The 27,486-nt window shown below is 34.4% G+C and overlaps 2 pseudogenes; both read left to right on the top strand.

Annotated features, from left to right (window-relative positions):
• LOC114210033 (synaptosomal-associated protein 23 pseudogene) overlaps positions 1–25,168 on the top strand; it is a 107,778-nt pseudogene extending 82,610 nt beyond the window's left edge.
• Positions 25,169–25,194: 26 nt separating this feature from the next.
• LOC114210046 (zinc finger and BTB domain-containing protein 39-like) lies at positions 25,195–27,251 on the top strand (annotated as a pseudogene).
• The last annotated feature ends 235 nt before the right edge of the window (positions 27,252–27,486 follow it).

The following is a 27,486-nucleotide window of genomic DNA, read 5'->3' as shown; positions in this document are numbered from 1 at the left end:
ATTCTGCTTACGATTCTCTCTCCCTCTCCCTCTGCCCCTCCCCTGCCCTCCCTCCCGCTCTCTCTCTCTAAAAAAAAGGGGATAGTTTTCATCTCGTATATCCCTTGTCTATTTTACATTAATGCTGCTCTTTAGCAAACTACTCTGAAACTCAGTGACTAAAACAGTCCTTCGTGGGTGTTTGGGTTAGCTGGGCTGTTTTTCATGCCTCTGCAGCCAGCTGTGGGAGAGTCAGTTCTGCTGATCTTGATTGTGTTCTCTTACATGTTTGTAGGTCAGACTGCTGTTGGTGGGTCAACACAGTCTTTCATCCTCTACCAGGGTAGACTGGACTTGTTCACACTATAGTAGCAGGGTTCCCAAGGTATGTCTTCCTGTGCCCTAAGCCCATACTCCCTATTACTCTGTTTTCACCACATTCTATTGGCCAAATTAAATCACAAGAATCATCCAGATTCAAGAGGATGGGGAAATAGACTTTTATCTCGGATACAGGTGTGGCGTCACCTTACAAAGGGCATTTATGCAGAAAGGTTGCAAAGGACATAGATGCAAGGGGAGGTGAAGTATTGGGGCCATTTTTTTTAAAAAAATACTACTGTTGTAAAATTGTCATAAAATTTTATGTTTTCCGATTTATAAAATCTATCAAATTAAAAAAGCAGGATATCACAGAGAAGGAAATCAGCTAACTCATTCCAGCTCCCACATGCTGCAAAAATTTACAATTCTTACACGTTGTGCCTTTTCAACATTATCAGGACATACATATTTATAGTAGGTTCTAATTCCTTAATTTTCACATTTGTTTTGTTCTTAATTCACCTTCTAAATATAGTCAATTTTATCACCAAACTTTTACTATTTGTGGAATCTTATACTGACTCCAAATAATACTGTAGTCAATATTCATAAAGAAATAAAAACATGAATGGCATACTTGATATAAATGTCATTCTGCAATTAGTTCACCTTGTATCTCTCTTGTGTTTATTCTAATTTTAATTATCTGAGCTTGGGTTCCACACACCCTCTTCCCTGCTAGCCTTTGTTAGAGAAAAGTGTTCTTATCTTTGTTTTGATTTTTCTATTACAAACTTATTTTTTGCCTGTTTTTCTTCTCTATTCTTCTTTCCATCAATTTGATCACCTTTGCATTTTACTCTCAAGAATTCCTACACATTTCTTGTCATCTAAGGGCATATTTTAGGTTTCTTCATTTATATGTAAGTATGTATATAAATGAATGGACTTTTATACAGGAAAGGAGATACTTGGGTGTGCTCCCATCAATACCCGGACCCAAGTTTTAGAATCTTTGTAATGGTCCCTCCCTTTTGTTAAGCATAATCAAAGAAGGCAATCTTTAAAACCAGATGCAATAAAATATGTGTATCACTTAATATCTGCTTTGGTTCTCTTAAAATTCTGCCCCCATATTTTAAATTAAAAGAGGAAATGTACATATAAATTTGCATTTCTGGTTTAGAAATCCAGCAGTCTGTTGATAACATGCAGGGTGAATCAGCATCATGGGAAACTCACACAGGGAAATTTGGTTTCTCTGTGTTTCTTCTCTCTGATTGAGAAGGAACATCACCACTAACAAAATTTGCAGCTTTAAAAAATCAGCCTTTGTCCTGGATTCCTTTCCAGTTCTCTATGGGTTTTGTCCCCTGTTTATGACTCATCTTGAGAAATGCCTGACAGTGTAGAAGCTCATTAAACACATGTTAAATGAATAAGTGAGTGAATTAAAAAAAAAAAAAGGTGGCTCTGCATTTCTCCTTGCCAGCAAAATTGTCCTCTGTCAGTAAAAAGCTCTTTTTTTTTTTTTTTTTTTTAATCAGTGAGATGTTGACCCACTGGGGAGCTTTTTGTTTGATTAATTCTTACTCATTCTTGAGCCTCAGGGCTCAGCACCTTTCAACCTCCTCTGAACCACACAGGGTTGAAAGTGATTTCATCCAGCACTCCCTTTCCCCTCCACATTCCCACCTCCACCCTCTCTACCTATACCTTCTCAAAGATCTCCTTTAATTACTTCCCATGGCAACGGACTGCTTCTCTAGGTAGATTGATTGTTAGTGATTTTTCAGTGCCTTTTCCTTAATTTATTTTTTCCCTGTATCTTAAAGAAATGTATAAGATATGCTTGCATGTAGAAGATAATCTTCAGCTCTGTGACAGGTTTATAGGATTTCATTTATTTTGTCAAATACACACACATGGGTTTGCTTAAATAGGCAGTCTGTTATTTAGAATAGTATTTAAAAACCACAAATGAGTAGAATGTGCATCAGGTCACAGTGTAACAACTTTGGTATCTTATCTGGTAAGCAGTGTTCCATGTCTTCAATTTGCATGCCATGACAGTATTTGTTTTGCTTCTACTACTGAAGAAAAATAATTCTGAATTCATTCTTTTACTCTTCTTATAATTTTTCAGCATTTTTATTCCAAAGGTGGCATTTTTTTCTTTCTGTATTAAAGTCCCTTAGTTACAGGCTACAAATATCTAACATGCTCCAAGCAAATAACTAAGTCACTATCAATGGAGTAATTTTTTATAATAATTTTGGATAATGTTTTGCCAACTCCATCTCTCCATTTATGGCCTTTTATTTAAAGATTAATTACAAATGTTAAAATTTATTAATAATTTATGAAAGTGTCTATGTTTATAATGTGCTTATTTTGGACGTTTAGTTTGTAAATGTTCTCACAAAGCATTTATTTTACAAATCATATAATCTGTATGTTAATGTTAAAATATGATTAGATGTTTTTAGTTTTATAGTCCATGTTACACTTGGAATTTTTTAGAGATATCAACAAAAATAGCTAAGGATAGCTTGGTGAATAATTTTGTAAATATTATGTTATATTGGAAGTACATTTATTATGTATTTATATATAAATATATAAACATATATATATATATATATAAATCTACCATAAGTAATTTTTTACAGGAAATTCCATTATATAAAAGAATGTAGAAGAAGCTGATTTCTGACTGAGAGGGGCTGAACAGAGGAAGAGAAGTCTTGTTTACTTGGCTTCCCTTTTTCAATGGCTCCATGTACTACAGCTTGAAAACCACTGCTTTAAATGTGCTTTTACTATTATAATTTTAGATTGATAATGCTATAAGAGAAATGAGTTTTAAAGGCTCTCAGTCTTCTTGAGTTATCAAGGGAATTGTCACTGCGCTGGTTCATGGCAGATTCAAGGTTGGTTACCAGACGCAGTGACTCATTTACTCTGCTTTTCACTTACTTTGCTATAATAAGTACTATAATACTAAAATGAACTCATGCCCTGAAGAGCAGAGTCAAAACACATTTCACAGAAACATAGTAAAATAAGTATTCAATTTGAATAGCATAAAATAAAGACATTATTTTTTTAAGATTTTTTTCATTTTTCAAGCTTTTCTAATTAGAATATTTTAGTCATCTTCCTTCTCAGTAAATTAACTAGTATTTATAAGATCACAAATACCAACTAGTTATTTATAGATTTCTCTTACTGGAAATTTTTGAGAGGACTTTTGTTTAATCCAATAGAAAGAATCCCACACCAGTGTTCCTTTTACTATCATATGTTTACTCAGAAAACAAAATATATTGTTTATAATAAAATACAAACAAATTCTTATTTTGTGTTATCCCTCTTCTGTTGTAGCATTATCTAGGTAATTAAATAAAAAGTCGGTTTTTTTTTTGTCTCTTGTTAGTATGTTGACTGAGATTATTTTTTCTCTTTATAACAAATTTTGGTGCACAGCAGTTTTCTGCAGTAATGAAAAAACCAAAAGATAAATGAATAATGAGATTGTATTGAGTTATGTATTTTTCATTCTCCTCTAGTTTGATATGATTGCATTTTACTATGACAACTAGGTTTTAACTAATTTTCCTCCTATTTTTTCAATTCACTTGGATAATAGAGGCTATAAAAGTACCATTCACCTTTAATGTAAATAAAACTGATTCAAATGAAACAAGATATGCTCACAAAAATACTGAGAGGTTTAATTTAATATTGTGCACAATTTAATAAGAACCTTTGTCTTAAATTATTGAATAATAACGTCTTTTGTTAAATCTTCATTACTCTTTTGTAATCATTCCATTAGATCATTGCAATGGCCAACATAATTATCTTAGGTAATATTAGTCAAATTTTGCAAGAACAAATTCATATTTCTCTATAAAACAGTAAGACTTCCTTGAGGATACTACTATCCCAAGAAATGGCAATGAATCAAACACCGGCTAAAAAAAATGATAAAATATTCTTTTGCAAAAAATGTTCAAGTTATGACTATATTTATAAAAGTCAAAAAATAAAATTTGAATTAATACTAGTATAAAATTATAGTTAATGTGCTTCTCCAAAAGTAATATTGTAAAGGGGATTTTGACATATATAGGATAATGTTTTTGAAATGTTTTCATGATGTAAATTTTATTACAGGAAAAATATAAGTGACCACTTGTCATATATTTGAAATTTTGTTAAATAAATCAACTTCTGAGCTTTCTGAAATAAGGGTTTGATTTTAATACAAAAGAAACAGATTTTTCATCAATTACGTACATTATGAAAAAGTTTTAAAAGCAATATTATCAATATCTTCAGCATATTCTGGAATTAACTAATATGAACAACACAAGTTATGCATACTCACTAGACTGGCAACCCCTTTGCCACCAAAATAATTAACTTCTATTTAAAATGTTCATTGAGGGGAACCTGGGTTGCTCAGTCATTAAGCGTCTGCCTTCGGCTCAGGTCATGATCTCAGGGTCCTGGGATCGAGCCCTGCATGGGGCTCTCTGCTCCGCGGGAAGCCTGATTCTTCCTCTCCCACTCCCCCTGCTTGTGTTCCCTCTCTCGCTGTGTCTCTCTCTGTCAAATAAATAAAATCTTAAAAGATAAATAAATAAATAAATAAAATAAAATGTTCATTGACATTTTATTCATTTAAATATGGCAGTGACAATGATGAAGCTGGTACTATGCTCCAGCAATTCCTATCCTATGAGGTAGATAAGTTTATTTTACAAATTTTCAAATTTTCAATATATTTTTTTGATTTCCTTACTGATAGCCAATATTTATTTCTTTGTATGTTATTTATTATTTTTTATTAAATATAGTTGACACACAGTGTTACATTAGTTTCAGGTGTACAACATATTGATTTGCCAAGTTTATATACTATGCTATGTTCACAAGTATAACTACCATCTGTCCCCATAAATTGCTATTACTGTATCTTAGACTATATTCCTTAATGATGTGTCTTTTATTTCCATGACTTACTCATTCCATAACTGGAAGCCTGTATATCCCACCCCATAAGTAAACAATATTTAAACTAATGTTATACAAGATATAAGTATTTCCCTTAATGGAAGGGTATTCATTATGGCTACTCCAAACACCAAGGTAAATTTAAGGGTAAGTAATTTAAACCTTTCACGTCCTCTCTTCTTTCACTATTACTTTTAATCTTCTGCTAATATGTTGACATTTACAAATGTTTTAATATTCAGTCATAAACAATTTCTTAAGGAAGTGTTATGCCTCTCCAATCAACTGATTAACAAATAAATAATTAGAAGTTGCAATGAAATGACTGGTTTAAAAATAAATACATTTAGGGGTGCCTGGGTGGCTCAGTTGGCTAGGCATCCAACTCTTGATTTCAGTTCAGGTCATGATCTCAGGGTTGTGAGATCAAACCCCACGGCAGGCTCTGCACTGGGCATGGAGCCTGCTTAAGATTCTCTCTGTTCCTCTCCCTCTGCCCCTCCCCCTCTCTAAATGTAAATCAATTAAAAAAATACATTTATATATGGTAATATATTTCCTATGATTCTAAGAGATAATGAAGACCTCTGTAATGCTAAATGCTAGTTAACAATTTAATTTTTCTACAGTTTTTTCCATGTTAGTACTTAGTCACTGCATGTGTGTGTGTGTGTGTGTGTGTGTGTGTGTGTGTGTGTGTGTAGGCACATACAAAGACATACACCAAGGCAGTTGTTGGGCCAGTATTATTTTGTTTCAAATACTGATGACTTATATATTTTTCATAGTGCCAACTTTCTATAATGATGGTATTTTTAATTCATTCTATTTATTTTCCTTTGAGGGAAATATAAATTTGAGGGAAGGATAAATTTGACAGCATAGTTAATTCTCTTGTTAAAGTCATTGATTAAGCTGTCTGTCTAGCACTGATGTTAGTAAGATGGCAGAATAGGGGTTCCTCTGCTTGTATTCCCCTTCAGCAACAATAATTTGGCAGCCATCCACAGATAAAAGGGCCTTTGTGGGCGCTTTGGGATATGGGTAAAACATTGTGAAAACCCAGCAGAGTTGAAGACCTAGGAGCCCCATTTTGAGAAGGCAGACTTGCACACAGCTGGCTGACTCACCCAAAGTGATCCTGGCTGCAGACCCAGAAACTGCTCCATCCCCCTGTGGACAGGGCTAGAGTTCTGGCTGGCTTTGGTCTTGCTACTAGTATCAGACACCAATGGACTTAGAAGGAGTCACATCCTCCCATGTGTCAAGTTATAGGCCCACAGACCTCAGTCCCAGCAATGGACCCTGAAGTGACCCATGACTCAGCTCTAGTCCTTCTGGACCACACAGTTTGGGTGTCCTTGGAAGCAAGTCTTCCAAACTCAGTTCCACATTAGATCCTGAAATGACCCTGTAACTGGTTCCAACCCAGCTTAAAACCTTGTTTTGGGAGGTAATCTCATCAGCTCAAGGAACTGAGAGGAGAAAATATTTACCTGCTGAAAACAGTCTATAAAAACTGGAAGAGGTGTTTGCTCCTCCAAATGCACAAACACTAACACAAGGCTAAAAGGATCACAAAGAATCAGGTAAATACGACACCACCAAAGGAAGCTAATAAATCTCCAATATCTGACCCTAAAGAAATGGAGATCTATCAATTGCCTGACGAAGAATTCAAAGTAATTATCTTAAGCATGATGAATGCAACAAAATACAGATACATAACTCAATGAAATCAGGAAAACAATGCATGGACAAAACAAGAACTTTGATTAATAAATAAAAACCCTAAAAAAGAACCAAATAGAAATTCTGCAGAGGAAGCATAAATTACAGAACTGAAAAATTGAAGAGAAAATTTCCACAGCAGATGCAATCATGCAGAAAAAAAGAATCAGCATACTCGAACACAGGTCATTTGAAATTGGCTAGTTGGGGGCAGGGAGAACAAAAAGAGTGAGGAAAGCCTCCATGAATATGGGATACCATCAAGCAAATAAACATCTGAGTCACAAGAGTTCCAAAGGAGAAAAGAGAGAGAAAGGGGCAGAAAGTCTATTTAAACAAATAATAGCTGAAAACTCCTAAATTCAGGAGGCATGTGGACATCCAGATTTATAAAGCTCAAATTATCTCAAGCAAAATCGACCCAAAGAGGATTAACACAAAACACATTATAATCAAATTGTTAAAGTCAAAGACAAAGAGAATCTTGAGAGCAGAAAGAGAAAACAAAAACAACCCCCCGCCACACACACACACAAAGGAACTACCATAAGATTATCAGTGGATTTCTCAGCAGAAAACCTGCATTCCAGGAGGTACTGCAATGATATATTCAGAGTGCTGAGAGGGAAAAATCTGTCAACCAAGAATATTACCTGACAAAACAGTCCTTCAGAAATGAAAGAGATATAAAAGCATTCCCAAACAAACAAAAGGTAAGAGACTTTATCACTATTAGCCCTGCCTTAACAAGAAACGATTCAAGGGTGTTCTTAAAGTTAAAAGAGAATGATACTATGTGACATGAAAATATCTGAAAACAAATAAAACAAGATAAATAGATTAAAAAAATATTCTGAGTTCATTGATTAGAAAAATTAATACTGTGAGAATGTCCATACTATCCAAAGCCTTCTACAAATTTAATGCTATCCCTATAAAAAATTACAATGGCATTTTTCACAGAAATAGAAAAAACAGTCTTAAAATTAATATGGAGCCACAAAACGTTCTGCATAAGCTAAAGCAATCTTGAAGAAGAAGAACAAAACCTAAGGCATTCTACTTCCTAATTCTAAACTACATTACAAAGCTATAGTAATCAAAACAATATATGGTACTGGCAAAAAACAGACACAAAGACCAAAGCAACAGAATAAAGAACCCAGAAATAAATTGAAACATATGTGACCAACTAATCTATGCAAGGGTGCCAAGAATAATCAATGGAGAAAGGATAGTCTCTTTAATAAACGATGGGAAAATTGGATATTCACATGTAAAAGAATTAATTGGGTCCTTATCTTGCACTATATACAAAAGTCAACTCAAATGGATTAAATGCTTAAAAGTCAGACCTTAAATCACAAAACTCCTAGAGGAAAACACTGGAAAAATTGGACTAGAGGCTTTACAGTGATTTTTGGTATGATACCAAAGGCACGGGCAAAAAAAATAAAAGTAAGTGGGACTACATTAAACTCAAAAGCTTCTGTACAATAAAAGGCACCATAAACAAAATGAAAAGGGAACTTATGGAATAGGAGAAATATTTGCAAACTGCATATCCAATAAGGGGTTAATAATTAAAATATATAAGGAACTCACAAATCAATGGCAAACAACAACAAATAATATAATAATAATTCCATTAAAAACCAGTCATAAGACTGAATAGATATTTTCCCAAAGAAGACATACAGATGGCAAACAGACACATGAAAAGATGCTCAACATCACTAACCATCAGGGAAATACAAATCAAATCCACAAGATATCAACTCACACATGTTGTGATGTCTTTTATCAGAAAGACAAGAGATAACATGTATTGATGAGACTTTGGAGAAATTGGAACCCTTGTACACTTTTGTATTTTGTATTTATGTACATAAATAAGTATAGATATTATGGAAAATAGTATTGAGTTTTCTCAAAAAATTAAAAATTAGAACTATCATATGATTCGGTAATCTCACTACTCAGTATATTTGAAAACATACTATTGAGTATTTCTTTCAATGTAGTTATTGTCCATGATCAATAGTGTTAAATATAAATCTCATCCATTTTACTCTATATTCTTCATAATAATGATCCTAAGGTAACAACCATTTAGAGGAAATTTCATGAAATAATACAGTATATCATGATTGTATATTTTTAATAATATTCCTGATGACAAAGTTTATATTTCATGAATAATGAAATTGTACCATTATTGTCTTTCTCATTTGTTAATTGTGCATGCAAATCTTAAATAAAGCAGAGATTTATTTTTGTCTATTAGTATTAGAAAATAATCAGTGGTCGCTCTTATTTCATATGTACAACTAATTGCTCCACAACCATTCACTGGATCATTTTCTTCACTTATTTGTTCTGTTACTTGTATCATATATCAAGGTCCCTTATGTACATTTATATGTTTTGTCAAAGAAAAATTGCCCTGGACAAGTTAAACAGGTAAGGATGTCATTGTTCAAGGTTATTGTAATGGAGAAAAACTGAATTCAACTCTGCTGAAACAAAAGGCAAGAGAACTTTTCAGTGCTGGGATGAGCTAGTGGAAAAGTACTGGATGAAGTTGGGGGAGGGGGAAATTGGTAAATGGGTTAGATCATCTGTTTGTTAACTGGAGCTATGGAAGTTAGGTTCATACATTTTCACAGAGATTAGGAGAGAAGGGTGATGTTTCTTGGTGATTACACATCCAAGAAATGACTTTCAGATCCTTGAGACATTCCTGAATTATAAAACTGGCAAGGGGCTGGAAGATTTATTCCCCAAAGGAGCAGAGAAAGCATTTACAATTGCAAGTTTTCTAAAGTAAATTTTCTTAAGAAAAAGGGAGTCAGGGGCCTAGGTTAAGAACTTTGTCTAAAGATCAGTCAGACTAAAGGGAATGTTACAGCTGTCTCGGTCAATTTCTCTGTTCTACATTCTGTGCATTGATTGATTTAGTTTATTTTGATCACAGTAGTTTCGTAAAAGCCTTGAAATCTGAAAAGATGAGTTTCTATATTAAGTTAAATCATAATTCCGTTGAACATACAGGTTAACAAAATGCATATTTTATATTAGTTTTCTCATCACTGAAAATTATATATCTCTTTATTTAGGTTTCTTTTATACTATTTTATAAGATATTTTTACTTTTCTTCACAAAGTTCTTGAATATATTTTTACATATATAACAATGATTTTTTTGTTACTGTTTTTGTTTAAAATTGATATGTGTGGTGTTTTTAGAGCAATGCTATTTCTTTAAAACCAGTAAACTTATTGAACTCTTACTAGTTATAACATAACCAAAAACCTGTCTTTTTGTCTATAAACAAAATGTTTCTTCTCAAAAACCAATTTTATTTTGTTTCTCTATTGTTTCTACTAACTAGAAATTGTTTTGTATTTATTTTCAACTCTCAAGTGTCTTTTAGCTTTCTTGTTTTAAAACAATTTTAATGCTTCTTCTAAGAAGGGGAGTATGTGTGTGTGTGTGTGTGTGTGTGTGTGTGTGTGTGTGTAAAGTTGTTACTGCCAAAAGTGAAAGTATACTATAAATCATTATTATTTGAAACAGAACAATACTAGCTCAGCCATTCTTTATGTATGTCTATATACGTGCCTACACATACATGGATACACACAATACCATCAAAAAAGAATGGAAAAATTACATAAAAATGATGTAGTTTACAAATTGTTATTGTCATGTAATTCTTGAATCCTTTTTGAGATGTCAAAATGAAACATGGCATACTGTTTGAGGGTAAACACTTTTAATTCTCAGTCCACCAAACAGCAATTTCAGTGTAGGAATATTCAAATGAATTTGGACCATAATGTAAAAACAACCACCTCACCCAGAATTTTCAAGCACTAAGTACTTAGTACCTGATGGTATTATCATTGTCATTATAGTTAATGTAATTATTGCTTTTTTATTAGGCATTGACTTTCCACTTTTAAAATTAGTTTATATTGTGTTAATCCTACAAAGAAAAACCTAGAGAAGCAAAAATATCTCCTTTGCCTCGAGAGGACAAGTTGCATCTTTAAGAAAATCAAGACTTTTCTGAACAAAATTTACCAAAATTCAGCTGTGCTCCTGAAATGAACTCTCTTCACAAACTTGAACACTTAGGCTAAGAAGAAAAAGTTAAATGAATTATGTTGATCTCTCATTTATAAAATACCAAGTAATTATGGGGACACCAAAAGTCTAGATGGGACTTCCAACAGAAAGAAAGTAGGCTTCTTCACCACCATTGATTGCAAGATGAGGAATTTAAAAATTTTTATATAAAATCCCTAAAGTAATCAGTTGCCAAGATGATCAAAAAACAAACATTTAAATTCTCTCACTGTTGCCTAAATTACAGGGCTGCTCTGGACAACTAGATTGGTAATATTATTCACCTCAAGAACAGTAATTTGATTTTAAACATCGTTTACAGTCATGACAGAAAATTTTTCATAATGCCAATTAAATTTAGACCAATCTTATTTAGATCACATTCATGCAGTTGGAAATTTGGACATGGATTAGGAAATTTGAGTAATGTTGAAAAATGTTTTAAGATTGTTTTTTTGGGCACCTGATGGTTAAGCGTCTGCCTTCAGCTCAGGTCATGATCCCTAGGTCCTGGGATCGAGTCCCGCATCGGGCTCCCTGCTCCTTGGGAGCCTGTTTCTCCCTCTGCCTCTCTCTAGCTCGCTCTCTCTGTCTCTCATGAATAAATAAATAAAATCTTTAAAAAAAAGATTGCCTTTTCTTTATGCCTATTTTGCTTTACTACCCATAATTGTTTTACAAATGATTTTTTAAGTGATCCATGGACATGATTTTAGCATGTCATATTAAAATATACTTATCATCTTTTCCAAAATATATTCCATATATGTGTATGTATATGAATTTATTTTATTATTTTAGATTTTGCTCTCCAACTTATATTTAATGCTAATGGGGTGCTTGTTTCCTCTCCAACTTAAGAAAGTACTTATGTAGGCTTTATTCAATATGTATCTCATGATTTTAAATAGATGCATTTGAGAGCCAAGACAAAAAGTCTCAATTTCTAGATTATTAAAAGTTCTTAGATTTAGATGTTTGTCTTATTCTTAAGTGTTGAAAATATAGCTGAAGCACTTTGGATATAAATAAAGCACAAACAAAATCAATCATGTATAGAACTGAGTAAACAAAATATGACCTATTTGGGGGTAGTTATTTTATATATATAATATTCATATTTCACAAATACCTTTTAAAAAGTATAGTAGCATGACATACACTATGACTTATGAGGTGGGACAAAATACATATTTGTAGCAATTTCCCTTATTTCTTTATCTATAGAAAATATCTCAGTGACACATTTAACAGAGAAGACAGTTTAATGGGTGAATTCTACAACTCCTAAACAGTGTTTTTGTTTTGTTTTGTTTTGTTTTGTTTTATTCTCCACATTATAGAGGCATGACTTATGTGAAGACCATTGTAATTTCTCTTGTTAGAGCAGAATTTGTTTCGGTGCAGAATGACTAGCAACTCTCATGCAGTCTGTGAGCTATGGCAGCAATAATAGGGAAACATTCACATGGTCCATTTACAAGATGAGGTTGCATAAAGTCCATCTGATTACATATAAGTGGTTATTAGAATAGGTCCTCAAAGAGAGTCATAGGAGAGCTATAAATTCTCAGTCATCTATTTTCAAGTCATTTTATGAGAATTGTAGTTTCATGCATATTGGACACTTCATTGTCATTGGCTTCAGAGCAAGAATAAATGGCACATTCACAGGCCAAATACAGACTTCATGGTTCAAGTGTCTTTGCAGCCTGTACTATTAACAGAGAAATATTAAAAAGGGAAAAATATCTATTGATAACACTCACTATGACTCTGCAAAATAAGAATGTTAATTCACTACCTGTATCAGAAGCTATTATGAAGTTCTAAAGACAGACATGTTTTGTTGTAATTCTGTAATTTATCAGCATTCTGTAATTTATCAGCATGAAGCCTCAAAGCTGCATAAGAAAATTGCAAACATGTACATACAAAACCAATCAGAGTATTCACGTAGAGAGATAAATTTAAAAGAAAGTTGCTTTTGCCATGCGAAGACACGAAGGCCTAGGTTTCTTAGAGTGTGTTTGTTCATTCTTTCATTCTGTTTCAAGACCTCTCACCCCCATGGTGATCCAAAGGCAAAGTGAACTCACAGGGAATAAGTCATAGAACAGTGAGAATTCCTGTGGTTTGAGAGAGGCTTCCAGGTGGCCTGTGGAAGGCACTACTGACAATTATCTATGAATAGAAGCTGAAGAATCAACTGGAAACTTTCAAAATTCAGTTGTAAAAAGGACTCTTATGTTTCTATATATTTTAATTTCATTTGGGTATTAATTTTAATCAAAAGTTTCCATTAAATGTATAAAATTAGGTCATTGTGGTTTAAAAATGCATGAGCATATGAAGGTGAAGTTACTTCAACAACAACAAAAAGATGCATTTGAGAGCAAAGACAAAAAGAGAATAGTTAGCCACTTGTTCTATACCGTCTTTTTATTACTCATAAATATATTGAAAATCTTAATATTAGATGTCTATTAAAGGAGACAGCCTTATATTTGATATGTTTATGGCCTGAACAATTAACAGCAAAAGTACATTTATTGAACTAAAACTTCACATCTTTAATATAGAAAGGAAGAAGAAAGTTTTGTAATTTTTAAAATAGCTTGTAAATAGACTTCCAGAGCAGTCAGAATAAATAGAGTGAAGACATTCAATACCGGGGGTAAAATTCTTTTTAGGAAGTTCAGTGATATTTTAAAGACCAAACGAAGTTTGATGAGAAGATACCAAGAAGTTAAACTAAATTAAAATCCTCAAAGCCAATGTCTTAGAGAAAAATAAAAAAACAAATATTCTGCTGTTTATGCTGCTGCTGGGGAAAAAAATAAGAAATTTCAGTTAAAAATGAGCTAAACTCAAAAACATTTTTTTATCTGTGATAGTTTTTATAAATCTATTTTGTGTGAAATCTATTCACTAAAGGGTTCAATCTTCATATGATAAGCATGATATGCCAATTGTTACTGTGATTAATAAATTAATCAAAACAATGTCTAGGGGCGCCTGGGTGGCTCAATCATTAAGCAGCTGCCTTCAGCTCAAGTCATGATCCCAGGGTTCTGGGATCAAGCCCTTCATCGGGCTCCCTGTTCAGTGGGGAACCTGTTTCTCCCTCTCCCTCTGCCTGCTGCTCTGCCTGTTTGCACTTTCTCTGTCAAATAAATAAATAAAAATCTTAAAATAATGTCTAATACATTAATAAAACCACTCTGAAAATATATTTTTGTATGAGGAACATAATGTAAGATCAGCTTACCTAGTTGACTCCCTTGAAATTAATTCTATAATGGAGAAACCAAATAAGACACAAATCAAAGATGGTCTTGTTTTCAAAACTCCTGACTTAAAATGGGAGGTATTTGTTAACCTTACCTCTCCTTTTTAATATATTTAATATTAAGCAATATTTCGTTTTTATCAGTGCATTAATCAGCATAGCAGATTTTTTAAAATATTAATATGAATTTGTAAATAGATCATTTATGTACCTCTAGAAAACAGCATAGACTGAGGTGCAAGACAATATGTTATCTCTTTATCTTAATTGTTTTTAATTCATTTGTAATCATCCCAAACTAGAAGCATCCAAACTGTGTTTCAGTAAGTGAATGGATAAACAAATGGTATTACATCTATATAAAATAACATTATTCAGCAATAAAAAAGGACAATCAAATAACAAAAAGACATGGATGAGCCTAACGGGAGTATTAAAACATGAGTCAATCTAAGAAAAGACAACCTATGATTGCAATTATATGGCATTCCGCAAAAAAGGTACATTTTAAAGACAGTAAAAATGTCAGTGATATAAAATAAATAGGAGACCATGCTGTTATAAAGAAATGACCAAATAAAAACAGTTAATGGAGGAGAAGACAGATATTTCTTGTGTAGAATAATTCCTAATAATGTAGATACTCTTGCCCTGATTGAAGGGGTGAATAAACTTGCAGCCCTTCAGTGTATGCAGTGCATTGTGATTCCAAAGAGTATAGTATAGAAAGAGGAAAAACTAACTTTAGAGGGGAGAAAAATGACAAACACTAACTCAGCCTTGCAATCAAGGTCAACATCAATAGGATGGATGAAAATGGCACTTTACCTCTGTGGTCTTTCACCCCCAAACGCTATAACCCCACTCTAATCTGAGAAAAACAATATATAAATTCCCATAGAAGGGTGTACTTAAAAAATACCACTCCTCATAACTCTCAAGGTCATTAAAAATGCAGAAAGTCAAAGAAACATTACAACCAAGAAGAGCCTAAAGAAACATGATAACTAAATGTAATATTTTATCCTAAATATGATCTTGTAAGAGAAAAGGGACATTAGTTACAAATTAAGACAATTGAAATAAACTTTGGACTTTAATAAGGTATCGATATTGGTTCAGCTTTTGTGACAATATGCACTATTCTAACAAATGATCCTAATAACAGAAAAAACTAGGGACAAGATATATAGGAACTCTCTACTATGCTTTTAGTGTTTTTTTTTTTATTTTTAATAAATATAAAACTTCAAAAAATTAAAAAGAAAATTTTATTAAAAAACAAATCCAAGAGCGCCTGGGTGAATTAGTTGGTGAAGCATCTGCCTTCAGCTCAGGTCATGATCCCAAGGTCCTGAGATTGAGCCCTGGGTCAGGCTCCCTACTAAGCAGAGACAGCAGGGAGTCTGCTTCTCCCTCTCCCTTTGCCCCTCTCCCCCACTCATGTTCTCTCTCTCTCTCTCATAAATACATACATACATACATACATACATACATAAACAAACCAAAAAAAATATCTTCATGAAATGCTTTTCAGAGACTTGATCAAGTGGTCCACATATCTAATAAATATATGTAGGTTTATAAAGATGTGAATAAATTATAGTTAAATCCAAATATTTATTGAAAGGGATGCAGCAATTTTTTAGTTTTCAACACTGTTTCTATAACAAAATGTTGGCTCATTTTTTTATTGTCCTCACCCTCTGGTATATGTGTGCTCACATACATTCTTCTATTTGGGATCACAAAGCTACAGACATTTCTAAACTTATAAAGGTCTGAAATAAAAAGACATGTACATGGCACTTGGAGATGTCAGCAGAAACCTCATACTCTATGTTAGTAAATGTCAGATGCTGTTGAAATTCTTTTGCCACGAAATATAAATGAATAAACTTCAATAAGGACTAGGCAAAGAGTTGCCTTTGGGTTGAAGTTTGTGTGATTATGTATTGGGTTGTTTTCTTTGCTTACACATTTTCAGCCCCAAAGCAAAAAATGACAGTCCTTTTGTAGAAACTTGCTGTTCTTTCTTCAATAGAAAATCCCCGTCTGATAATTCTAAAGCTGTCTTATTCCTCTTCACTCATTGTCAGAGAATGGGGTTGAAAATGGAAAGGAAACACTATGTCCAATCTTGTTACTATTTAGAAATTGACAGTACTTTTTCATTCTGAAAGTAACCAATATTACTGTAGCTTTTGTTATCAGGTGATGGATATAAATTTATTGCTGGGATTGAATGATGAAAGTGATTTTTTTCTTAAAATTTACACTATGCAATATTTATTCTTAAAAATGAAGCAACCCATAAATCTTTGTGGATAAATTCCAATGCCCCCCCAGTGTTCTGATTTCCACTAGCTCTTTGATAAAACCCAAGCTGATTAGTGTCCCTATTAGAGCTAGCTGTAACAGTGAAAGATTTTGGTTATTATTACAGGGAAAATAGCAACAATAACAACAGTGTATCAGTCTTCTTTCAAGAAAAATTTAATAAAACTTATTTTACATCTTTATTATGTACTTATAAGTATCAAATTAGTGAGAATGTCAGTTGTAACAAAGATGGCAAGTGTAGCTTTGGCATATTTTGACTTTCTGGTCTACTTCTAAAGTATTTACATTGAATTTGCTCTTTCCAGTTCAACTTTATTCCATAATCCAAAATTTTACTCAATCTTTTCTTTTGAATTTATACCAAATATTTTATCTTCTTTATTTTATAGTATTCCTTACATAATCACTTCTGTGATGTACAGAAAAGTTAATAATCCAGAAATCAAGACAAAAATTTATTTTCTAATTCTGAAGATACATGAGAAAAGAGACAATGAGATTTGAATACAATTTAATATGTATATATATATATCTATATGTGAAATATGTAGTATATCACATAAATAGCTATATGTGATGAGTTAATGTTTCTGTAAACTACACTTATGCAAGAATGAAATGGGATATATGTAATAACTCAGAAGGTTACCTTGAGTTACACTATCTGTTGGTTCAAGTCAGAGGAAACGAGTCAATTTAAAATTAAGTTGTGGCCCACAAAGTGCAAAGGGAAATTTTCCCTTTATTTCACATTTATTTATGTGTTTTGTTTGTTTGTTTCAGGATGAACTTCTTTGTCTGTCTGAGAAAGTTCTAGTTTGATGCCTGATGTTCTGACAAAGTACCCCCTTTCACTCAGAAATGTCTCCTTTTAGAAGGTGTATTATATGGTATTACAACAGAAGGCATCTCATCCATCATCAGTACCATCTCTTTTTCTATCCTCTTGAAGGTGAAGACTCTCTCCTTTAATAAGTCTGTGTATGAAAAATAAGAAATAGGGTTTTCCCTCCACAGTAATCCACATTACTATTCACACCTAAAACTTTGGTGCAAGCGTATCTGGCTGGCTCAATAGGTGGAACGTGCAACTCTTGATCCCAGGGTCATGAGTTCAAGCCCCACATTGAGGGTAGAGTTTACTTAAAAAATAAAAATTAAAACAAAATGAGACTTTGGTGAAATTCTGATGATCGAGTCCCGCATCGGGCTCCCTGCTCAGCGGGGAGTCTGCTTTTCCCTCTGACCCTCTTCCTTCTTGTGCTATTTCTCATTCTCTGTCTCTCAAATAAATAAATAAAACCCCTATTAATATTAGAAATCATCCTCTAATTATAAATAGTGAAGATTTTCACTAAGGATAAGTCTGAAATTAAAAAAAACAATTATCTATTTATACTGAAGGAAAAAAATAGAGGATAGAATTTATTTCATTGAAGAAAATCAAAGTAGATGATTAAACTTTATTATGAAAAGTATTTTTTGTGAATTTCAATGAATATTCTTAGATTATTAAATATGTGAAAGTGTAAACTAGGTGTAGGTCACCTCAAAGACAAGCACAAGCACATTCATATTTTTAAACTATATTTAATTATTTATTTTTTTTATTTGGAAGTAATTTTTCTTAAAGTCCACTTTTTGAAATAGATTTTTAAATTTATTTTGAAAGAATTTCTGACTTATAGAAGATGAAATACAGTACAGTTTTCTGTACTCTTTACCCAGCTTCTTATGATGTTAACATCTTATATAACTAAAGTACATTTATTAAACAACAAACATTATAGAGATTTACCCACATTTTCCATTTTCTACTGTTTTTTTCCATTATAGATCAATCTAGGACATTGCACTGCATTTAATTCTCATGCCACCATAGTCTTCTTCAATCTGTGACAGTTCTTCATTCTTTTCTTGTTTTTGTGCCCTTGACATTTTTGAAAATTAGTGTTCAATATTTTGTAGATTGCCTCTTAATTTCAGTTTAGGTAATTTATCACGAGTAGATTGGGGTTATGGGTTTGTGGAAGAACAACACAGGTGACCTCATAGCATCATATCAGGGAGTATCTGCTATTCACATCTTAACCTTGGTGACATTAACCTTGATTACTTGATTAAGTGTCTGCCATAACAAAGTTAACTTTTTTCCATTGCCATACTCAATTTGTTGGAAGCAGGTCACTAGGTCCAGTTCACACTCAAGGGAAGGGAATTAACCTCCACCTCCTGAAGGGAGGGTTAGCCTATAATTTGTAGGCCTGTGATAAAACCACCACAGTAATTAGAATTATTTTTGGTGGGATACTTTGAGGCTATGCATGTATTCTGTTTCTTAAATCTTTACCTTCTGTTTCTTAAATCTTTACCTTCTATTTCACTAAATCACTGGATCTTGGCTATAGCAACTGTTATTGTGCTGTTCTGATGATGAGTTTTTCTTTCATTGCTTACACATTTATTATTTGGAATTTTTCAGAAAGAAAATGTTTCCCTTATCTAACATTTATTTAATAATTTATGTCAGGATGAACATAAGATATTTCTTTTATTCTTTTTGTCGTAATTCATACGGTCCTTGTTTAATTTTTTTACTCTAATTTTTCTAGCTTTAGCTTCTGGAAGTTCTTCCAGGTTGGCGCTTGTGTCTTTATCTTTTTTTTTTTTTAATCTTCCTTATTTTATGGCTCATGATGTATGTGCCCTTCCTCCTATAATCAAGCATTAATTCAAATAGTCATTGATCCTTTTACTTAGAAACAAAGAACTGGGTACAAAGATCGCTCATTTCTCTTGTGGTGTCATTGCTGATAGGCTGTCTCAGCAGACAGAACTAGAAAATATATGTATATTTTCCTATCTCTGTATGCACACATATTTATAATTACTTCTATACCTGTCTATCTCTCTCTCTCTCACACACACACACACGCACGTTCATACCATTATCTTCTACTCTGATCCAACAACAGAGGTTTCATTTATACCTTCAATTTTGACATCACCTGGAATTTTGCTCTCTCAGATTTTGCAAACTTGCCACTTTGTAAGTAAAATCTTCTATAGTTCTGTGGTTTTGCTTAGGTACTTCTCCTAAGATGATTCTGTTTTTTTTTTTTTTTTTTTTTTTCCACCAGATTTCTAGACATTTACCTCTCTGTTTTTCAGGAGCATAATTCTGTCATCTCCCCTTTCTCTGTTTCTTTTTTTCTCTTTTCAGAAAATAGTTCATAATTCAGCATGCTTAAGTTCCCTTTAACATAAATTTTATCAGCCTACACTCAGTCTTCCAATTAGTCTACCCAACTTCAGTCTTGCACCCAAAACAATTTCTACCCCATGATGACTAAATAAATATCTAAAATAGATCCTGCTCCTCTTCAATGCTTTTCTGATTCTTTTTTCCCAGATAAAATCCAATTATCTTAACATAATGCAAAACTCACCATGATACAGCCCACATGCTTCTTTAGACTCACAGCAGCCTGCCCAATCCAGGATTAATTTAAATACATTCCTCCGAAATACCAAGTTATTTCTTCTCTCCTCTCTTGTCCACATTTAAATGATTGAATTACACACCATTCTTAAAAATGCGCAAAATTGTAATGTAAGGTCAGTGATCTACCAAAATATTTTTTATATAATCACCACACAATCAAGAAAGAGAACCTTGCCAGCATCCTAGGACCACTGCCCTACCTTTTAATGATATTTTCCTTATCCACTGATTCCTTCTTCTGTTTCTTCCAACTTTTTGACTACTGGCATTATGGGTCATTTTAAATTTGCCTAAATTGAATCCTAACGTTTGAATTTTGCATGTGACTGCACTATGTTTTTCAACCATTTTGTTGCATGAAGTTAAAGTATGTTTATTTTTTGTATTTCTTTAAAAGAGTATACAAAAAATTATCTATCATATTGTTGATGGGCATTTGGATTTTCTCAAGTCTTGGCAACTAAAAAAATTATGGTATCTGCAGAAATGCATAATTAAAGATATATATATATATATATATATGTACACACACATCTGAGTTTGGAATTGCTGTATCATATACACAAATTTCATTTTTTGTTAGATAATGACACAATGTTTTTCAAATTCATTGTAACATTTTAGACTTCTACTGGAGATATATAGAGTTTCTTATTGAACCACATCTTCATCACACTTATAACACTTAATTATAACTATCTTCAGATTTTAGATACATAGTATCTGTGTGTAGTCATTAATATTTCATGGTGGTTTAATTTTGCATTTATCTGGTTACTATTTAGGCACTACATTTTAAGGTGTTTATTAACCATTTGAATATTCTCTGTTTGGAAATGCCTAATTATGTGTTTTGATTCACTAAAGATCTTTATACATTGTGATGTCAGCCCTTCATTGGTTAACATGCTGTGAATATCTGTTCCACTTGTTATTTAACATTAATTAGTATTTTATTTAATGAAATAGTTAAAAATAATTTTAAAAAATAGACTAATCTGATTAGTATTGATATCTGGTGAGCTGATGGCATGTTCATTAGGAAACCACAATCTTAATTGTTCCTTCAAGTGTTCATTTAAACTTTGAATTTGGGAAATTGGCTAAAAATGAAATAATTCACAATGAAATAAGCATTTAACTTAAGCCATTAAAAGAGCTTTTTCTTTTAGTAAATTTAGGTAAATATTTCCATTTTATATGAGAATGGCAGCATTGCATTTTGGATTGTGAGGAACATTTAGATATCCTAATTGAAATCTCTAGGTTACAAAAGCATATTTGTGACTTGTTCCTTATTACTTAAACTGGAAAAATATATTGGAAAGTGATGGTATGTGAATAAAAAATTCAGTGTTGAAAAATTATATTATAAACAACACTTTTAATTTTGTGTGTGTATGAAGAAAATAATGCAATGGGAAGACTACATATGATATGTTGTGTTTTTCTTGTTAGATGCCAAATTAATATCCTACTAGATTATTTAGAATTTGGGTTCATTATTTAACATGTTACATTTTACATATATAAGCTGAACAGGTAAGGTTAACTGAGCATAGCATTGATTTTCTATAAATTAGATGTTTTTCTTAAAAAATTAAAGTTTATTTCACAGAATGAGTTTGTCCATTTAGTTTCTATTACCACCAAATTGCCATAACTTTGATTACTTTTTCCTACTTTTATATGTTCTCACTAAATACAGTGACCTGCATTAATTGAAATGTGTTTTTTAGGAGGACGTGCACTTACTTGGCACCTTTTCCATGGAACTAAATTAAATCTGATGACACGGTCTCCCACTTCACTAAAGTGGTAATTCCCCTTAATAGGGACACTTGCTGATAATGAGGTGAGGCTCCAATGGGACTTAAGGGTACACAAGAAGCTCAAAGGTTGTGGATTCTTTTTTTTTTTTTTAACTTCCAGGACTTCTGTCACCAATTATCTACTCACCGCAGAATTTTCATCACTCTGTAGGAGACATTTAAAACTACTTCTTTAACAGAACTTATTTCAGAATTTTTGGTTACACCTGTTAGGATCTGTAAGAAAGTGCCACTTCTGTCTTCCTTCCCATTTATCACTTCAAGAGCTCTCCCACCTGTGTGACATAGACTAGTGATGTGGGAGCTAGTTTCTGCCTCCAGAAACAACGTAAAATATCCTGTTCTCTGGCAAAGATTGCATTTTCCATTCTCTCATATACTATATGTTCATCATTTTTAAATCTTTTTGATCACTTAATTGCCTATTGAGACTATCAGTCATTACTATGTTGCTTTATAATAGCTGGGGAACTTTTTTACTCCTATTTTAATGAGTCATTATTGACTTATTCAACATAGGAAAGAAAAATTCCTTTTTTCTTGGGAAAGCTATTTTTACTCTAATATAATCTATATTCAAATACATGATAAAGAGATCTCTGAAGAAGCTTATCCTTATAGGAACTTTTGTTTACAGGTGTGAAAAAATGTTAGTTTATATTTGTCAATAATAAAATTAATACCTACTAAAATGTATATCAGGAAATAATCTAACAGAAATTTCTGGAAGGTTTTATAATATAAATGGCAACATTTATTTTATAGGCATCAACTGAAAGGTGCATTTGCAGTATAATTCTGCAAATTATTGACTGAAAAATAAAATACATCTTGATATAAATTATAAAAGAAACATAAATATATAAGGTATAGAAAAAACAGAGAATGATGGTATAGAGAACCTGAAAGACTAAATAATTTCCACTATGACTCCTTAAGTGACTAGAGCCCCAAATATTCCTCCTCAGCTATCCTGCTGAACTCAAACTGCCTAAACACTAGTAGCTAAACCACAATCCCAATTTGCTGCCTCTGCAACTTGCTGCATGATTTATGTTAGTTAAATTCCCCAGTATTTTCTTAAGAATTTAATTGTTCAGAAAAAAAAATTGACCTCTAATTAACCTTCCCAAATGTGTTTTATAATATTCTAAGTCCCCCAGTCCTCTCAGGACACTCGTCTTAACTCGTCATCTCTATTCTCATGATGTGTTGTTTTTATGAATGCTGTAAATGCCAGACCTACCAGTTTGGAGTTGTTTCCTTCCTGTCACAGAGGAAGCTTCAGCACAGTGGCTAAGAGCTCAAGGTTCATAAGCAAAGGCCAGACTCAGGTATTAAAGAGTTGTTTCATTTTGGCCAAGTTATATTTTCCTTTCCCCTCCTGCAAAAATCAGATCACATTTTATTAATTGATTAACAGAAATATGTATTGTGTTCCTATTCTTTGCCACTAAGTCTGTTAGATGTTAGGTACGTAATATTCATTCAAGCAGATGTAAACCTTGACCACATGGGTGGTAAACAACACTGAGAAGAACATGAGAGTTTTCCGTGTGAATCCTACACAAAAAGTTCAGATGTGAGAACAAAAAGCCACATTTCTTTATTGACCTGAAATCATATTAAAACTGACTTTGAAGTCCTATCTTATAATGAGGGCAGGAAGTTGAAACTAATGTAGAACTTGGACCGTGCTCCTTTCTCTAGGGCTTCACAACAACACAATTCAACTGTGGTGATAGAAAGGGAGGTTAATTGCCATATCTTTATCCCATCTTGGATATCTTTGATGTGCTCACTATCAATGCTCAGTAATACCTTGAGGTTGTGATATGGTGCTGCTAATGTGCAACCTCACATGCACCAATCTTTTCTAGAACATTTCACACCACACCATGAGATCATCTGTCTGGAGTTGAAACCACTGCCCCAGGTCTCTGCAGGGTAGTGGTGTATGGGTATTACTCTCATGGGAACACCATTCTCTATCAGATCTAGAATAAATCACCACCGATTCTCCTATTCAATCTTTTCTCTCCTCAGAGGCACTCATCTGTCTCTGTTCTCTATTCACAAAATTCTTAAGGAACAGGTTTCCAGAGAACAAATGAGAGATCCTGTTTTCTACATCATTCACAAGAAGAAGCATATCTGAGTGAGAGAGGGGCAGAAACATCTGGCTGGTCTGCTTCAAAATAGAGAAAAAAATCATAGAAACAAAATAGTTAATATCTAACATAACATAGTTACCAAATATTAATAATAGCTTAATATGTAGTTAATATTTAATAATACTTTAAGCAATAAGGAATGTCTTTATAATAGAGAGTAACATGATGTTATGGGAAGAGCTGTGTATCATATGGAATGGTCACAGAAATAATCTCTGTAGAGATGACATTTATAGAAAAAGATGAAGTATATTTTTAATTTTATTTTTTTAATTTTTTAATGCTATGTAAAAGGCTGAGGGGAGAACAACTCAAAGCCTTAGAACCTCCATGGTGGAATTCTCTAAGTTGAGAAAGAATTGAAAATGACCCGTGTGATGAGTGTATATTGAACAAAAGGAAAGGATGGTTGAAAAGGCCGCTGTGAAGATAAATAGGGCTCAGGCCATATAAGATCCTATAGAATATGTAGAAATAATTTTGATTCTAAGGGCTGAGAGAAGATAATATGTTTAAGGAGACAAGTCATATTATTTTATTTTAATTTTAAAAAAGATCACTTAGGCAGCCACAGAGATGTTTGAAATAGAATAAGAGAGAAAGCTGGAAGATGTGTTAGGAAGTTCCTGCAAGTGTCCAGGCCAGAGATGAATGTGCTGGGGAGAAAAGAATGGAGATCATATTTGCAGTGCACCTTTTGGTTACAAATACAGTTACCACTTAAGAAACAATCAATATGGGGCGCCCCCTCCTGGTCGGGATGGGCTTTTATGTGAGGCAGCAGCGATGGTGCTCACACCTAAGGAGCAGATGAACTGTGCTGATTAGGGGGCCACTTCACAGGAGCTGCTAAAATGGGCATGAGGATCAAACTGCAAAGCAACAACCACCCCAACAACCTGCTGAAGGAACTCAGTAAGTGCCAGCTCTGGGAAACCATGTGTGATATCTCCATTGTGGTGGGGAGCGTCTCCTTCCTGGCCCACAAAGCTGTGAGGGCTTGTATGGCTAGATACTTTCAGAAACTTTTCCTGAATATTGGGCTTGATGCTACCAGGACCTCTGTGGTGGACTTTATTACCCCTGCCAACACTGAGAAGATTCTGAGCTTTGTCTACACATCAGAGCCCTTGACAGACCCGATCAATTTTGGGGTCATCTAAGAGGTAACTGAGTGTCTGGGTGTGGAGGATCTCTTCCAGGTCTGTCCCTCCACCTTCCCTGGCCTGGAGAACACTGCTGTGGCCATGCTCTGGACCAGCACCAGTGGTACCCAGAGTTGTAACTCAGCAGAACCCACTCATCCCCTTGAAGAACAATGCGATGGTGGGGAGCCCATTGGTCCTGATAGGAACTAGGTGTTACCTAGTGATGCTAGAGGAAGCTATAAAGAGGAAGAGAGAAATGTTACCAATGACACCAACCATAGCTTGTGTCTGCTGCAACAGCCACTGCCACCGAAGACAGAAGACCATGATGCCCCTGCTCCTTCCATGCCTTTTACTAGGATGATGACCCAGCTCCTGCCCTCCATACAAAGTTTAGAGCAGTGGAGACTTCAGTAAAAATAGTTTCTTTCCTCCTGACAGTGCAAATAGACATCACCAGGGGAACCAATTCCCGTGGGAGCAATAGAAACCACTCCAAAGATCCTGGCTTTGAGAAGATGGATGAGCTCCAGCTCATCATCAACCCGGCGGATGATGACTTGCAGTTAGAAGACCCCACTCAGGAGACAGGGATAGCTGAGGAGGTGAATGAGTTGAGAGATACCAGTGAAGACGAGCTGACTTTTGGAGAGAATGATAATTGCGCCATAAGGCCATGCCCTGCCAGGTGTTCAAGTAAGTTCTAGAACACAGCATTCACTGGATCTGACAGCATGCTCAGGACCCCATGGACCCGCTGACAGACAACCACAAGTTCTTTGAGACCCACTGCTAGCAGCGAAACTCCCAGATGACCCATGCTCTATTCCACATTGGTATTTTCCTCTTCTCTTGCGACACATGTGAAACTAAGTTCATTATGAAGTGGCAGCTAACCCTCCACCCTCGGGATGGAACATTTGAGAACAACACCACTGTCCACCCCAATGATCCCGTGACTGGGAATCTGGGTTTGTTTTCAGGTGCAGCCTCCACAGAGTTGAAATGCACTGTCTGTGGGAAGGCACAGACCAAAGATCTCCACATGGTCCAGAGCCACGTCCTTGACCATCTAAACTTGGAAGGTGCCAAGACTGTGGTATCTGTGACCAGCATCACTTCACCTCTGCAGCCACAGATGGCACATGGTCTTCACCTTGGCACTTCAGTCCTCTCTTGCCCCATCTGTGTGAATGGCTTTGTGGCCTGGCACCCCCTAGAGAAGCAAATGGCCGTGCACCACAGCCTAGAAGAACGGAAGTCCCATGCCACCTATGCGGCTGGAGCTTCAAATCAGAGGCTGCCTATCGCTATTGTGTCAGCAGCACGAATACAACGGTGGCCTTGAGGAAAGGCCCGGTTTGGGACTATCGCACCGAGCAGTCCAGAAATGGAAGCTTCCAGCGAAGGAGTCCCTGAGTGAGGACCTGGCTCTGCAGGGCTGGCCCGGGAACAGCAAGTACAGCTGTAAGGTCTGTGGCAAAAGGTTTAGCCATGCAGGCGAGTTCAACTACCTCTGGTGGATCCCCAGGTGAGAAGCTGTAGGTGTAAGGGGTGCCACAAGTACTTCCAAGGCCATGCAGCCATCCAGTGCTGCCTGGAGACACACTTGGGGGCAGTGAGGTACCGCTGCACAGTCTGCGGCCCCCACAGCTCCACGAGCAAGCACGTGCGCATGCACGGACCTGCTTGACTTCACCGTTAAGCAGACCTTTTTGTACTGTGTCCATTGCAAAGAGGCAGCAAAGAGCCTGGACTGCTGACTGGATCCCAGCAGAGCCAGGGGAGCTCCCAGGTGGCAGCCAGGATGTTGATTTTCTGACGGCTGTCCGTTCTCTCTTTAGCCGAAGTTTCAAATTTTGCCTTGCTAGGAATCCCGTTCTGTCTTGTGTTTAGGGGAGAAAAAAGAAGAAAGAGCACATGAGCTGTTACTGTTCTTGAGAAGCCGCAGTCCTATCATGTTTACTTCCTTACCTGTTCTCGCCCACCAAGAGCTGT

Source organism: Eumetopias jubatus, unplaced genomic scaffold (assembly GCF_037043125.1).
Source record: "Eumetopias jubatus isolate StellerSeaLion01/CBP00866 unplaced genomic scaffold, mEumJub1_p1.0 scaffold_3, whole genome shotgun sequence".
Classification (NCBI taxonomy): domain Eukaryota; kingdom Metazoa; phylum Chordata; class Mammalia; order Carnivora; family Otariidae; genus Eumetopias; species Eumetopias jubatus.
Note: the sequence above shows the minus strand (reverse complement) of the source record. Positions and strands in the feature narration are given on the sequence as shown.